General features: G+C 46.0%; 2 pseudogenes; both read right to left on the bottom strand.

The window, feature by feature from the left end:
* The window catches only part of LOC132342064 (keratin-associated protein 5-1-like), a 17,743-nt pseudogene extending 16,850 nt beyond the window's left edge, over window positions 1–893 (bottom strand).
* A 6,949-nt stretch (window positions 894–7,842) lies between these two features.
* LOC132322558 (keratin-associated protein 4-3-like) lies at window positions 7,843–8,559 on the bottom strand (annotated as a pseudogene).
* Window positions 8,560–15,246: the final 6,687 nt, after the last annotated feature.

The following is a 15,246-nucleotide window of genomic DNA, read 5'->3' as shown; positions in this document are numbered from 1 at the left end:
GACAAAGACACAAGCACATACACTCAGACACACACACACACACACACACAGACACACACACACAGAGACACCCACAGAGAGACACACACACAGACACCCACAGACACAGACACACACATACACAGACCCAGGAACATACACACACACAGACACCGACACACACACAGACACAAAGACACACACACAGACACAAAGACACACACACATACACACACACAGACACACACAGACACAAACAGACACACAGACACACAAACACACACAGAGAGACACACATATAAACACATAGACACACACACAGATACAAAGACACACAGACAGACACACACACAGACAGCCACAGACACACAGACAGACATACACACACAGACACACACACACATACACACAGACAGACACACACAAACACAGACAAAGACACAAAGACACACACATATACACACCCACACACACACTCACCAACACACACACACACACACACTGATACATAGACACACACAGAAACAAAGATACAGACTGACACAAACACACACACACACAAACACACAGAGACACAGACACACAGACACAAAGACACAGGGACACAGACAAATAGACAATACACGCAGAGACACAGACACGCACACAGGACCACACACACAGACACACAGACACACACATATACAGACACACACAGACAGACACACACAGACAGACACACATGCAAAGACAGACAACCACACAAACACCAACACAGACACAGAGACACAGACATACAGAGACACAGATACAGACACACACACACACACACACACAGACACACAGACACCCAGACAGTGAGACACAAACACAGAGACACACAAAAACACACACAAACATACACTCAGACACAGACACCCATACAGATACACAAACAGACACAGACACATGTACACACACAAAGACACAGACAAACAGACACAGACACACACATAGATACAAAGACACACACACAGACACAGATACACAGACACACACCAACACAGACACACAAACGCAGGCACACATACACAGACACACAGACACAGACACACAGACACAAACAGACACCCACGCACAGATACACAGACACATTGACACAGACACACACACACAGATACACAGACACACACACACAGACACCCAAACAGACACACACACAGACACAAACACACAGACACACACACAGAGAGACGCTAACACACGCAGACACAGAGGCACAGACACAGACACAAACACACACAGACACACACGGACACACAGAAACACACACAGACACACACACAGAGACACCGACACAGACACCCACATAGACACACACACAAAGACAGACATTCACAGGCACAGACACACACACAAAGAGACACACACACGCAGAGACACACACACAGACACAGACAGAAACTCACACACACAGACACAGACACACAGACACACAGACACAGAGATGCAGACAATGACACACACAGACACACACAGAGACACAGACACACACACACACAGACACACAGAGACACACACATAGACACACACACACAAAGACACAAAGATACACAGACACACACACAGGCAGACACACAGACACACACAGAGACACACAGACACACACACAAACACAGAGAGACTCACAGGCACACAGGCACACAAACACCCACACAGAAACCCACGCAGAAACAGAAACACAGACACACAGACACACAGACAGACACACACACACCGACACTCACACACACACAGACACACATACGCACACAGACACACACACACAGACACACACAGACACACACAGACACCCAGACACAGATACACAGACACAGAGACACTGAAACACACACACAGATACACAGACGCACACACACAGACACCCACACAGACACCCACACAGACACACACACCCAGATACACACATACACAGACAGAGACACACACACACAGACATACACACACACACACACAGACACACACAGGCACACAGGAAAACAGACACGCAAACAGAGACACACTCAGACACCCACACAGAAAGAGAGACACAGACACACACACACAGACACACAGACACCCACAGAGACAGACACACATACAGAGAAACACACACACACACAGACACATACCCAGACACAGAGACACACACAGACAACACCCACACACACTCAGACACAGAGATACATTGACACAGACACACACACACACAGAGACACACACAGACACAGACACACAGACACAAACACCCACACACACACACACAGATACAAAGACACACACACATACAAACACACACAGACACACACAGACACAGACACAAACAGACACACAGACACACACACACACACCCATACACACAAAGAGAGACACACATACAAACACAGACACAGACACACACACCCAGATACATACAGACACAGAGAGAGACACACACACGCACACACACACACACACACAGACATACACCCAGACACTCACAGGCACACAGGCACACAGACACGCAAACACAGACACCCACACAGACACCCACACAGACACAGAGACACAGACAGACACACAGACACACAGACACAAATACACATACACACAGACAAACACAGAGACACACACAGACACACAGACACACCCACACACACCCACATACACAGATACAGAGACACACACACAAGCAAAGATACAGACAGATACACAGACACACACAGACACAATGGCACACACACCTACACAGACACACAGACACACATAGACTCACAGACACACACAGACACACACACAGACACACAGACACGCAGACACACAGACACACATACAAAGGGACAAAGACAAACAGACAACACACACACAGACACAGACACTAACACAGGACCACACACACAGACACACAGACACACAGACACCCACACAGTGAGACATACACACAGAGACACAAACACACACACACACACACATACACACACATACAGACACACATACAGACAGATACACACACACAGACCCTCACAGACCCAACACACAGAGACACACACACAGACACAGAGAGAGAGACACAGACACCCACACAGTGAGACACAAACACAGAGACACAAACACACACACACACACACACGTACACACATACAGACAGACACACATACAGACAGACACACACACACAGACCCACACAGACACAGAGACACACACACAGACACAGACACATACAAACACACACAGACACAGACAGAGAGATACAGACACAGACACACACACACAGATACACAGATACACCCACACAGACACACACACACAGGCACACAAACACAGACACACACACAGACACACAGACACAGAGACACACAGACACACAGACAAACACAGAAACCCACGCACAGATACACAGACACACTGACCGAGACACAGATACACAGACACACACACACAGACACCCAAACAGACACAAACACGGACACAAACACACAGACACACACACACACACAGACGCTCACACACAGAGACACAGAGGCACTGACAGAGACACAAACACACAGAGACACACACAGACACACAGACAGCCACACAGACACCCACATAGACACACACACATAGACACTCACAGGCACAGACACACAAACACACAGACACACACACACAGAGACACACACACAGACAAGACACACACACTCACACACACAGACACAGACACTCAGACACACACACACAGAGACACAGACACACACACACAGAGACACACACAGAGACACAGACACACACACACAGAGACACACACAGACACACACAAGGACACAAACACACAGACACAGACACAGACACACAGATACACACACACAGGCACCCACACACACACACATAGACACACACACACAGATACATATACACAGAGACAGAGATGCACACACACAGACACACACACACACACACAGACACTCACAGGCACACAGGGACACAGATACACAAACAGAGACACCCACACAAACACCCACACAGACAGAGAGACACAGTCACAGACACACACACGCACACACACACACTCACACACACACACACAGAGACACACATACATACACACACACAGACACAGACAGATACACAGACACACACCAACATCGACACAGAGACACACACACATAAACACACACACAGACAAACACACTGACACAGACACACACAGACACCCACGCAAAGATACACAGACAAAGACACAGCCACACACAAACAGATACACAGACACACAGACACACACATAGACACCCACACAGACACACACACAGACACACACACCCAGATACACACATACACAGACAGAGACGCACACACACAGACACACACACCCAGATACACACATACACAGACAGAGACGCACACACACAGACACACACAAACACACAGACACACACAGGCACACAGACACGCAAACACTGACACCCACACAGACACCCACACAGACACAGAGACACAGACACACACACACAAAGACACCCACACAGACAGACACACAGAGAGAAACACACACACCCACAGACACACACACACACACACAAACACACAGACAGAGACATGCACACACACACAGACATAAACACAGACACACACAGAGACACACCCACAAAGACACACACACAGACAGACACACACACACAGACACACACATAAACACACACACACACAAACACACAGACATTAACACACACATAGACAGACACATGGTAGGAGACACACACAGACATCCATGCACAGATACACAGACACAGAGACACAGACACACACACACAGATACACAGACACACACACAGACACCCACACAGACACACACACAGAAACACACACAGACACACACACACAGATACACAGACACACGCACAAACACAGATACAGACAGATACAGAGACAAACACACAGATACGCAGACACACACACACAGACACACACACAGACAGCCACAGACACACACACAGACACACACACAAACACACACACACACATACACACACACACACAGAGACAAAAAGACACACAGACATTAACACACACACAGACAGACACATGGACAGAGACACACACAGACATCCATGCACAGATACACAGAGACAGAGACACAGACACACACACACAGATACACAGACACACACACAGACACCCACACAGACACACACACAGAAAGAAACACAGACACACACACACAGATACACAGACACACACACAAACACAGATACAAACAGATACAGAGACACACACACAGATACACAGACACGCACACACAGACACAGGCAAAGACAGCAACAGACACACAGACAGACACACAAAAACAGACACAGACACACACCCACACAGACACACACACAGACACACACACAGACACACACACAGACACACAGACACACACACACTAATACACAGACACACACACAAACACAGATAGAGACAGATACACAGACACACACAGACAAAATGGCACACACACATACACAGACACACAGACTCACAGAAACACACAGACGCACAGACAGCCACAGACACACAGACAGACTCACATACACAGACACACATACACATACACAGAGACACACAGACACAGACACACACACACACACACACCCAAACACACAGACACACAGAAACACCCACAAACATAGATACTGACAGATACAAAGACAAACAGGCACACAATGGCACACACACATACACAGACACACAGACACACACAGACTCACAGACACACACAGACACACACACAGAGACACCGACACACACACACACAGACACAGGGACACAGACAAACAGACAACACACACACAGACACAGACACTCACACAGGACCACACACACAGACACACAGACACACACATATACAGACACACAGACAGCCACACACAGAGATACACACACGCAAACACAGACAACCACACAAACACCAACACAGACACAGAGACACAGAAACACACACACACAGACACAGACACAGACACACACACACACACAAACACAGACACACAGACACCACACCGTGAGACACACACACAGAGACACAAACACACACACACACACATACACACACACACAGACACCCATACAGACAGACACACACAGACCCACACAGACACACACACAGAGACACACACACAGACACAGACACATACACACACACACAGACACAGACACACAGACACAGACACAGACACAGACATACACACACAGATACACAGACACACAACAGACAGACACAAAGACACGGACACACAGAAAAACAAAGACACCCACGCACAGATACACATACACACAGACTCAGACACACACACAGATACAGAGACACTCACACACAAACATCCAAACAGACACACACAATGACACACACACACAGACACCCACACAGACAGACACACACACACAGAGACACACACACACAGAGACACACAGACACACAGAAACACACACAGACACAGAGACACAGACACAGACACACACACACACAGAAACCCACACACACACACAAATCCACACAGACACACACACAGAGATACACACACAGAAACACACAGACACAGTCATACACACACATACACACACACAAAGACACACACATAGAGATACACACACAGAAACACACAGACACAGTCACACACACACATACACACATACAAAGACACACACACAGACACTCAAACACACACACAAACACACACAGACACAAAGACACACACACATACAAACAGACACAGACACATACAGACACAGACACAAACCGACACACAGACACACAGACACACACACATACACACAAAGAAAGACACACATACAACACAGACACCGACACACACACAGATACACAGACACACACACACAGACACATGCACAGAAACACACAGACCCCCACACAGACACCCACACACACAGATACACAGACACACACACAAACACAGATACAGACAGATACAGAGACACACACACATATACACAGACACGCACACACAGACACACGCACAGACACACACACACAGACGCTCTCACACACAGACACAGACACACAGACACACGCAGAGAGACACACACAAAGACACACAGACACACACAGAGATAGACACAGAGACACACACAGAGACACACACACACGCACACACACACGCATACACACACACACACAGAGACACACACACACAGACACAGACAGACACACAGACACACACACACACAGACACAGAGACACAGAGACACACCTACATAAACACACACACAGACAAACACACTGAGACACACACACACCGCCACCCACGCAAATATACACAGAGACATAGACACACACACACAGATACACACACACAGACACAGACACCCACACAGACACACACATAGACAAACACACCCTGATACACACATACACAGACAGAGACGCGCACACACACACACAGACACACACACACACACACACACAGACACTCACAGGCACACAGGCACACAGACACGCAAACACAGACACCCACACAGACACCCACACAGACACAGAGACACAGACACACACACCCACAGACACACCCACACAGACACACACAAACAGAGACACATCACACAGACACAGACGCGCACACAGACAAACACACACACACACAGCAACACAGACACACACACACAGACACACACACTGACACACACAGACACACAGACACAGAGACAGAGACATGCAAACACAGACACCCTCACAAACACTCACACAGACACAGAGACACAGACACACACACACAGACAGAGACACAGAAACGCACCCACATGGACACAGACACCCAAACAGTCAGACATAGACACAGAGACACACACACACAGACACACAGACACACACACACACACACGGACACACATACAGACACACAGACACACAAAGACACGCAGAGACACACACACACAGATGCACAGACACACACATATACAGACAGACACACAGAGACACACAGACACACACAGACAACACACACACACATACACACACATACACACACAGACACAGACACAGACACACACACACACAGACACAACCACATAGATACACACAGACACACAGACACACAGACACACAGAAACACTGACACAGACACACAGACACACACACAGACACACACACACACAGACACACACACACAGACCCACACACACAGACAGACACACAGACACACTCACACACAAACACCCAAACAGACACACACAATGACACACACACACAGACAGACACACAGACAGACACACACACAGAGAGACACACACACACAGAGACACACAGACACACAGAAACACACACAGACACAGAGACACAGACACACACACACACACACACACAGAAACCCACACACACACACAAACCCACACAGACACACACACAGAGATACACACACAGAAACACACAGACACAGTCATACACACACATACAAACACACAAAGACACACACACAGAGATACACACACAGAAACACACAGACACAGTCACACACACACATACACACACACAAAGACACACACACAGACACTCAAACACACACACAAACACACACAGACACAAAGACACACACACATACACACAAACAGACACACACAGACACACACACACAGAGAACCACACACAGACACAGACCCATAGACACACACGGAGACACAGACACACAGACACAGACACCCACACACATACAAACAGACACAGACACATACAGACACAGACACAAACCGACACACAGACACACAGACACACACACATACACACAAAGAAAGACACACATACAACACAGACACCGACACACACACACACACACAGACACACGCACAGACACACACAGACCCCCACACAGACACCCACACACACAGATACACAGACACACACAAACACAGATACAGACAGATACAGAGACACACACACATATACACAGACACGCACACACAGACACACGCACAGACACACACACACAGACGCTCTCACACACAGACACAGACACACAGACACACGCAGAGAGACACACACAAAGACACACAGACACACACAGAGATAGACACAGAGACACACACAGAGACACACACACACGCGCACACACACGCATACACACACACACAGAGACACACACACACAGACACAGACAGACACACAGACACACATACACACAGACACAGAGACACAGAGACACACCCACATAAACACACACACAAACACACTGAGACACACACACACCGCCACCCACGCAAAGATACACAGAGACATAGACACACACACACAGATACACACACACAGACACAGACACCCACAGAGACACACACATAGACAAACACACCCTGATACACACATACACAGACAGAGACGCGCACACACACACACAGACACACACACACACAGACACACACATGCACACACACACACAGACACTCACAGGCACACAGGCACACAGACACGCAAACACAGACACCCACACAGACACCCACACAGACACAGAGACACAGACACAGACACACACACACACAGAAACCCACACACACACACAAACCCACACAGACACACACACAGAGATACACACACAGAAACACACAGACACAGTCATACACACACATACACACACACAAAGACACACACACAGAGATACACACACAGAAACACACAGACACAGTCACACACACACATACACACACACAAAGACACACACACAGACACTCAAACATACACACAAACACACACAGACACAAAGACACACACACATACACACAAACAGACACACACAGACACACAAACACAGAGAACCACACACAGACACAGACCCATAGACACACACGGAGACACAGACACACAGACACAGACACCCACACACACACACAGACACAAAGACACACACACATACAAACAGACACAGACACATACAGACACAGACACAAACCGACACACAGACACACAGACACACACACATACACACAAAGAAAGACACACATACAACACAGACACCGACACACACACAGATACACAGACACACACACACAGACACACGCACAGACACACACAGACCCCCACACAGACACCCACACACACAGATACACAGACACACACACAAACACAGATACAGACAGATACAGAGACACACACACATATACACAGACACGCACACACAGACACACGCACAGACACACACACACAGACGCTCTCACACACAGACACAGACACACAGACACACGCAGAGAGACACACACAAAGACACACAGACACACACAGAGATAGACACAGAGACACACAGAGACACACACACACGCGCACACACACGCATACACACACACACAGAGACACACACACACAGACACAGACAGACACACAGACACACACACACACACAGACACAGAGACACAGAGACACACCCACATAAACACACACACAAACACACTGAGACACACACACACCGCCACCCACGCAAAGATACACAGAGACATAGACACACACACACAGATACACACACACAGACACAGACACCCACACAGACACACACATAGACAAACACACCCTGATACACACATACAGAGACAGAGACGCGCACACACACACACAGACACACACAGACACACACACACACGCACACACACACACAGACACTCACAGGCACACAGGCACACAGACACGCAAACACAGACACCCACACAGACACCCACACAGACACAGAGACACAGACACACACACCCACAGACACACCCACACAGACACACACACACACACAAACACATACACACACACACACACACAGAGACACATCACACAGACACAGACGCGCACACAGACAAACACACACACACACAGCAACACAGACACACACACACAGACACACACACTGACACACACAGACACACAGACACAGAGACAGAGACATGCAAACACAGACACCCTCACAAACACTCACACAGACACAGAGACACAGACACACACACACAGACAGAGACACAGAAACGCACCCACATGGACACAGACACCCAAACAGTCAGACATAGACACAGAGACACACACACACACACATAGACACACAGACACACACACACACACACGGACACACATACAGACACACAGACACACACAGACACACAAAGACACGCAGAGACACACACACACAGATGCACAGACACACACATATACAGACAGACACACAGAGACACACAGACACACACAGACAACACACACACACATACACACACATACACACACAGACACAGACACACACACACACAGACACACCCACATAGATACACACAGACACACAGACACACAGACACACAGAAACACTGACACAGACACACAGACACACACACAGACACACAGACACACACACAGACACACACACACACAGACACACACACACAGACCCACACACACAGACAGACACACAGACACACTCACACACACACACACACACACACACACACACACACACCCCTCCCCCCCCATTCTCTCACTCTTAAGACACTCTTGTCCGGTTTTGCCTTGTTGGTCATCTCTTTATCCTGCAATGGCTCTGGAGTTTTCCTGTGCCAAACACAGGGTCTTCTCTCACTTCAGGATGTTGCTAGTGTGGGAAATAATTGGTTGTGGCACACAATGTGTTGTATGTGGGGCAAGCAAACAGCTTCCTAGCTGGAACTGATGTAATACCATTTTCCCGCGTCCAAAACTTCATTTCTAGAAGAAATCTGAACAAGACACAGTCACATTTGGGCAAATGCAGTGAAATCTCAGGGGTGACTGAGACAGACAAATGGATACCACATGCTAAGTTAATTTGGGCTGTGCATATCAGCAAATTGCTGATTATTAGTGATTATCATAAGCATTGTTAGTGGCTTTTCACCATTTATTGCAGATCTCTAAATGGATGACAAATTGTTCTAAGACTTGGAGAATACTGCTATAATTTTAAGTATCTTTCTCCAAAAACATTAGATTTCATAGCTGGCGTACACTGTCAGAGTAGGACAGGTACTAGTTAATGTCCATTACTCCTGTTCACCAACCACACAGGCAAATGACACAGGTCTTCCTGTAGGAGAAGAAAAGACACAAGGTTCTAGATGCCAGGTCTTAACATGATATTTAGTCAAGTCAATATCATGTTATCTAGTGGAGTTTTTTTTTTTTCACTCTGAGCAGCAATAACAGCCTATGACTTTTTTTCATGTTATCTTTTCATTTACGTAAAAGGGACCAGCTGTTGGTTTATTTCTCTGAAGGGGCCCATAATGGAATTGCTGAAATATTTAAGGCATAAATGCATAAAATGTTATTTCAAGCCTTAATATTGATGCATGTCTGCCACCAAAAATTCCAAGATGTTTCCCATATGAAAAGTGGGATGAACATTTGTTAGGCTCGTGAAAACAATTTTTGGAACAGCTCCATTTTTGTTTAGGTTTCTGCTCCAGTGACAGATATTGAAGGGATCCTTATGTTTAATAGTAATGCTGGCTCTCATCCATTTATTGCTAGCCATGAAATTCACTGCATCTCAGCTATAAATTCCATGACTTCTATAAGCTACAAGTATTTCTCAGAAGTACTGATCACTTAAATACCATGCTGGTCTTCCCTGTGCTTTCCACATTAAAACAGGACTAAAGTAAGCTGGAAATAAACAAACCAGTCTCCCGTTATTAAAAAGACTGTGCAGCAAATAAGAATTTTAAATCAGAGAGAAACCTCATTTCTCAAAATGCAATATGTGCAACCCATGCCTGTGATAGAGCCATTTATTGTTCAAACTCCCTTTCATTGAGGGAAAATCGCATTATACAGCAATCTGTGTGCCATTGGAATATATTGCTGTGAGTAATGGCATGTGTATCACTATGTGTATTGTACCACCAGACTTTTGGGTCACTCTGTACTATTCTACCCCCTCCTGATGAAAAAAAAACCTTGATAAAATATGCCAGTGGGCCAGATTGAATTGTGTTCTGCATGTGACCCCCAAAGGAAAGAAGGTCGTGGGGCCGTTCAAGCCTCATTTCTGCACCTTTTAATGAGATTCTGAAAGGGCTGGGGAGGAGGAAAAGACCATTTGTCACTTTGGAAACAAAGGAAGAGGCAGCAGAAACAGAATCTGAATGCAAATGAGACATTTTCCCACTTGGGACAAGCTGATTTACATATTAACTATTTTTTCTGTATTTGTCCAAATAAATTTCCTTTGTTATTTGGTATTCAGAAGCCAAATGATGATAATAAGTCAAATTTACACATTTTCTAAGGAAATACTGAGGATGAACCTACATGGTTTAATTATGTTTCACAGCATTTTGGCAGTCATATCTTTAAACAAAACTGAAATCTGTCAGACCTGATGACCTGTGCTCAGTGTGTGCTTTGTCTTTTACTTTGTCATCACACAGGGAAGAAAGATGGATGAGGAGAGAAGAAAATATAAAAGTAGTTTTTAAATCTCTTTTGTGTCACTGAAATTAGGCACAGTACTATTCTGGGATGCAGATAATACACATTATTCACAAAAATAACTTCAAGAATAAGGAAAGCTAAGCAGATAGATACAGTTTCAGATCCTTTCAAAAGTGCAACTTTCTGAACTGTTCTGAGGAATTTCTGAGCATTGCTGGTGGTGTCTGGTCTCTGTTTGGTTGATTCCAGAGGAATCTGGGGGAAAGACTGAGGCGGAATGGTATCCATCTGTATAAATACCTGATGGGAGGGAGTAAAGAAGTTGCTATCACATTCTCTGGTGAAGTGTCAACAAGCACAAAACAAAGTACAAGAAAATCTATTTAAGCAGAAGGGGAAACCTGTTTTATTAGGAGAGTGGTTAAACACTAGAGCAGTGCCAGAGAGTTTGTGGAGCCTCCATCCTTGGAGGTATTCAAGCCATGACTTGATGTGGTCCTGGGTAACCTGCTTTAGTCAGCCAGTGTCTGCACAGGATTTTGGACTCAATGACCTCCAGAGATGCTTTCGAATAACTGCAATTTTGTGTGGTTCTGTGTTCAGTTCAAGCCACCCTTTCAGAGCCATGTCTTCATCCCAATCTTCTGGCAAGGAGCTCCTGGTTTTTCAAGGTCAAGGGCCTGGCTTTTCCCTCACTTTCCCCATTCCTGCTCCGTGCAGTGCTCTCCAAGTGCTGAGCAATCCTCAGCCATGGCAGAGCCATCTAGACAGGACCTTTGGCTGACTGATGTACCAAGACCTACATAGTGTATCCTGATTTATCCATCCCTTGCTAAAATCTGTTTTCTTTTTATCTCAGTTTTGGGTCTGGCCTTTGCCCTCCAAAACAGGGGCTGCAGGGTTCAGGAATCATCGGAGTATCCACAGCATTCAGAAGTGTGACCCAGAACTCTCCTGTCCTCAGAAAGGAAAAGTGGAGGTAACAGCAATAAGATTAATGTTTGGCTCTTGGTTTACACCTTCCCTACTGTTAGCTCTTCTGAATCCCCTCAACAGAGGTTTTGTAGTCCTCCACAATCCTCCCCCTCTCCCCTGGCACCATCTTCATTTACTGTTGTCAGATTTTTCCAGTCACAAATGATAAAGAGTTATAGAACTATATGAACAGACAGATTGTCTTCTCAGTCATGCAAATATTGACATTGTTTTCATTTCCCTTCAGCTTCTAGATCTGTGGATTTGTCCTTATCCTTAGCAATTAAAACATCTTTCCTGAGGCAAACAAAAGGAAAATAATACAATAATAAAATGAGCGCTTGCATCTGCCTGATGTTATCTTGACACCAGATGATGACAGATACATTAAACAATAAAAGACCTTCATTGAAATACAGAGTTGGAGAGAAGGAGGCAATTCAAAGGAGAAAAAACAATCTCTCTGCTCACTGTGGTTTGATAATAATTATAGCAAAATTAATTACTTACCCTTCAAGGAGCTGAGCAATTACACCACTTAGATCTTCCAAGTCCTGTATGTTTATTTATTGCTGAATTAATTAAATACAGATGGTTTATGACTTTGTTACCTTAGTGCAATCACATAAAAAAAAATCATACTGGCACACAAATGAAACACCTGGAAATTTTGGATGTGACTGTTGTTGTGTTCACCACTAACCATCAGTATCCAAGCAGTCCTCTGTTCTCCCTGGATGACATATTTCAGGCTAACAGTGGGGGAAAACATTGTCTGTCTTCCTTTTACTCTGTGCTAAAAATACTTGCAAAGCATCAGTGTGGTAAAGCAGCCTGCGAGATAACTCCAGTGCTGCAATGATTTCTGGCACTAACTCCCTGTCTGGAGATAAATTGTGGCATTATGAGAAATACTGCAGGGACTA

This window comes from Haemorhous mexicanus, chromosome Z (assembly GCF_027477595.1).
Source record: "Haemorhous mexicanus isolate bHaeMex1 chromosome Z, bHaeMex1.pri, whole genome shotgun sequence".
Taxonomy (NCBI): domain Eukaryota; kingdom Metazoa; phylum Chordata; class Aves; order Passeriformes; family Fringillidae; genus Haemorhous; species Haemorhous mexicanus.
The sequence above is the reverse complement of the archived record's forward strand: the minus strand, read 5'-3'. Positions and strand labels throughout refer to the sequence as shown.